At 45.5% G+C, this 4,356-nt stretch overlaps 1 pseudogene; it reads right to left on the bottom strand.

Moving 5' to 3' along the window:
* Positions 1-218: 218 nt before the first annotated feature.
* Positions 219-3,439, bottom strand: LOC118851042 (annotated as a pseudogene).
* Positions 3,440-4,356: the final 917 nt, after the last annotated feature.

Genomic DNA, 4,356 nt, shown 5'->3' with positions numbered 1-4,356 from the left:
CATCCTACTTGGCCCTCAGAAAACTCATCTGAGGTAAATTCTGAATATATTACTGTCCCCATTATGCAGATGGAGAAGCTCTCATTTGATCTTTTAAAAAAAGTCCAAATCCCACTGTATTATGCATTCATTTCTCTTAGAAGGTAGCCCAATGGTCAGGCCCTTATTGAGGCTGGGCAGAAATGGTGCATTTATTATTGTAGTCAAATTATTCTGATTTAATTGATGGATAGGCTTGATGCTGCTGAGATTTGGTGGAAAAGCAGACTTCATCCCCAGAAAAGCTGACCCTGACTGCTCAAGTATCTCCAACAATGAATCAAGGACTTGAACAGAGAGGAATAGGGAAGGAGGCTCACCAGTAGCCCAGAGTTATTCACAGTCATGAGGTCACCAACCAAGAGGAAAGGGTAGGTCAGCATGCTCAGTGCAATCCCCATTGCAAACAGCCAATGTTTGGCTGAAACTGTCATCCACCAGGTAGGCATTGATGAAGTGACCCAGGAGGTTATGGCCTCACAAGAAAACCACATCTCCCAAGAGGTGGGCTATCAAGCCCACAAAGAACCTTATTAGCCCTTCTTTTTTGAATATCTTCCCAGCACTCCACTGAATGGAACATATTCAAAGTCTTGCTGGGACTGGGCAACCTGTATTTGGCTTCCTGCCACATGAACTGGGCCATATAGTACACTGAGATGAAGTACAAGGGGTGAGGAGCATTCTGTACACACCCTGCATCCATCTCACAGGAAATCTCTTTCATCGCTTTCCTCAGTGATCTTTCCATGTCATCCCTGTTGGATACATGTCCCACCTCCTCCCAAGGGAGGGCCTTTTCATGCTGTCCCAGGACATGGTGGGGAGAACACTGGACATAAGCCTTGGACTTAGACCTTGGAACAGTCCCTTCTTCTCACCCACTTGCAAGATGTGTCTGGCCCAAGTGAAGAAATTGGGCAAGTAGAAGGCCTACCTCCCCATTGTGTTGGTTCCTCACAATGGGAGACAGTGGGTCATGACCAATCTGGATGAGCAGCTTCACGTAGAAGAGTGGGTGGCTCAGCACCATCCTGCAGGTCTCCAATGCCAGGAATAGGGCCTCCGTGCCCGCGGAGGTATTCTTGGTTCTCAGGGCTACCAAGGCCACCAGGGCCTCTGCCTCCACACCCCGGGAGGAGGGCTGGGGTGCTGCAGGGGTGGAGGCCTCCAGGCCCCAGCCCCAACAAGGCTCCCAGCTCAGTGCCACCAGCTGCAGCCTCATTTGGTCTTCAGAGGTTAAATAAGAATAAAAATAGCTAACATTTAGATAGCACCTATGAGGTACCAGGCATTGTACTAAATACTTTACAATTATCACCCCATTTGATCCTCACAATAACTCTGGGAGGTAGGCGCTATTATTATAGATAAGGCACCTTAGGCAGACAGAGGTTAAGCAACTTGCTGGGGGACATGTAGCTAGTAAGTGTCTAATGTGAAATTTTGAGCTCAGGACTTCCTGACCCCTGGGTCTATCCACTGTACCACCTAGCTGCCTCTGTTGGGAGGGCATAGCTCTTTATTTCTCAAACCTTTGGAGGAAGACCAGGTAATTTCCTCTGTAAAAAAGGGCCTCTGGGTCCGATTCTAGGGAGCACAGTTCCCCCCCGCCAGGATCCCCTTCAAAGGCAAAGCCTAGTCCTGGGATACAGTGGTTCATGGCCATCCTGCAGCACCTTTTATTTTGGGAGTGATGGAGGATCCATTGTCTCCCTCAAACCTCCACCCACTCTTATTTAGAGCCCTGGTCTAAAGGCATGTTACAGAGTTGGTGTCAGATTCTGATTAACTAAAGGTAGAATATATGAGAACCAGCTCCAGGCTTGAGTTAGAGAGAAATGAGGACAGAGAGCTTTTTTTCTTAACTTTAATTTCTCATCCCCATAGAAACTATCCCCAAGACTCAGAGTTAGAAACTAGAAGCTCATTTATTCTCCTGGGCACCAGAGGGATTTTCCTTTAGTTACAAGAACCGGTGTTGGGGGAAAGAATTTCTGGGTTCTTTTTGCCATTTAGGTGAATTTACTGCCTTGCTAGGCCTGAATTTCCCCACATATAAAACAGGAATAACCAATGTAACCTATTACTCTTAGATATAAAAAGCATTTATTAAATCTTTACTGTGTGCTAGGGATACACATGGAAAAAGCTCATGTTATAGTCAGGAGACACAACATACATAGTAGGGTTTGGCTGCAGAGCAGATGGAAAGGCTGAATGGTCCTTAGGGTGCAGTCACCCTGCAGATGGGCGTTCTTAGGGTCTATATTCTTGGGAAAGGGAGGTCTTGGTGGCATCTGGGTGGGTAAGGTTTGGGCATGGAACAACTAGGGGCAAAAATGTGAGAAGGACTCAATAAGGTGAATGTCCTTTGGAACTGAAAAAAATGAACTAGAATACGGTATGTATTATGGGATATGTTGGAAAAGAGCCCAGTACTGAAGTCAGGAGATGTCACTTAAATCAGGACCTAAAAAGGCCTCTGGTCTGAGACCACAGAGGGGCACTGTTGCCTCAGAAAACCCTTAAGTACATTTTTGCATATAGGGTGTGGCACCTCTCCATGGGCCCAGGGTCATCTCTTATAAGGGCCTGCAGCATAAATCAGTAGTGAGAAGAGAGAAACACTTTCAGCATTCTTCCTCCCTTTCTTCCTTCCTTCTTTATCCTGCCTCCCTACCCTCTCTGTTTACCCTTCCTCCTTCTTTCTAATCCTTTCCTCCCTTGTCCTTCCTTATCCCTCTCCCTGTTTCTAACCCCATACCTCCATCCCATCCTTCAGTCCCTTGCATCTTCCCATCCTTTTGTAGCATTTTACAGACCCCTGAGGTCTCACTCCCCCTTCACAAATCCCTCTCTTGGCAAGGACAAAGAATACCAATGGTGGCCCCTAGGATTCCTAGGCCCAGAATGTCTTCTTAGTTATAGAGGGAAGAAAATCCCTTCACCTGGCTCCCATGTGTCACCTTTTCCTCCTGTAGGAGCACCCCCTCCTTCACTTTTCTAAGGAGCCTTTTTAATTTATGTATTCTTACCTGGCCATGACAATAGTATTAACTCATGTTTATATAATGAGTCAAGGTCTTCAAAGCAACTTTCCTCACAATAGCTCATTGAGGGAGGTCATGAAAGTCTTAACCATTCTCATTTTATAGATGTGACTCCAAGTGACTTGCTCGCTGTCAGAATCAGGATTCAGGCACAGGTCTTTTCTGACTCTGAGACTCGTGTTCTCTCAGCATCAACAGGAGCTGGAGACTCCTGTGAATCTTCTGAATTAGGCAGGCTTGGGCTCTGGTTTCCTCTCTCTGGGAGCGCCACAGGCAGTGTTCAGAACATGAAGATTCACCCTGTGAGAGTACGGGAACACAAACTCATCCAGGTACCACTCATCCATGCTCTTTGAGCCCTCTTTCCTCCAACCAGTGCAAAGATGCCCAATATGAGATCATAAAAGATTAGTTCAGTTCAATTAATAGTCACTGAGAAGTATAATGGAGCCAGCCAGCGCTGGATGAGGGGTCAGAATACTAGCTAGAATTCATATGGGGTGTTAAGTTCTGCAAAGTGCTTTACATATGTTGGCTCATTTGGTCCTCATGAGAGACTTGAGTTTTAGTACCAGTTTAACTAACTGTGACCCTGGCCGTGGACAGCTAGGTGGCACGGTGGATAGAGCTCTGGACTTGGAGACAGGAAAACCTGAGTTCAAATCCTGCCTCAGGGTAAATCATGTAACCTCTCTCAGCCTCAGTGTCCTCATCTTTAACATGGGGATAATAATAGCTCCTACCTCTCAGATTTGTGGTGAGGATGAAATGAGATGATATTTGCAAAGATGATATTTGTACATAACTGATAGCTATTATAAGTGACTTAACCTTTCTGAGCCAGGGATAATGAGTGCCTTATCATGTTTATGCACCATGGTTGTTCTGAGGCACAACCTCTGTATATGCGGAAGTGGTATACAAACCATAAAGAGGTATACAAATATAAAATATCATCACCATCGTCATTACCAATAGCTCGAAATAATAGAATAATTGCATTTATGTAGCTCTCTAAGGTTTGCAAAGAGCTTTACAAATATTATTTAATTTGATCTTTACAGCATCCCTGGGAGGTAGGGGCAATTATTATGCTCATTTTACAGACAGGGAAACTGAGGCACACAGAGGTTGCCCTAGGTCACATGGCTAGTAAGTATCTGAGACTGGATTTGAACTCAGGACTTCCTGACTCCAGGCCCAGTGCCCCATCCACTGCACCATTTAGCTGCTTCTAATTATTCTTTTATTACTATTCTGTGCC

The sequence above is a fragment of the Trichosurus vulpecula genome, chromosome 5, assembly GCF_011100635.1.
Source record: "Trichosurus vulpecula isolate mTriVul1 chromosome 5, mTriVul1.pri, whole genome shotgun sequence".
Classification (NCBI taxonomy): Eukaryota; Metazoa; Chordata; class Mammalia; order Diprotodontia; family Phalangeridae; genus Trichosurus; species Trichosurus vulpecula.
The sequence above is the reverse complement of the archived record's forward strand: the minus strand, read 5'-3'. Positions and strand labels throughout refer to the sequence as shown.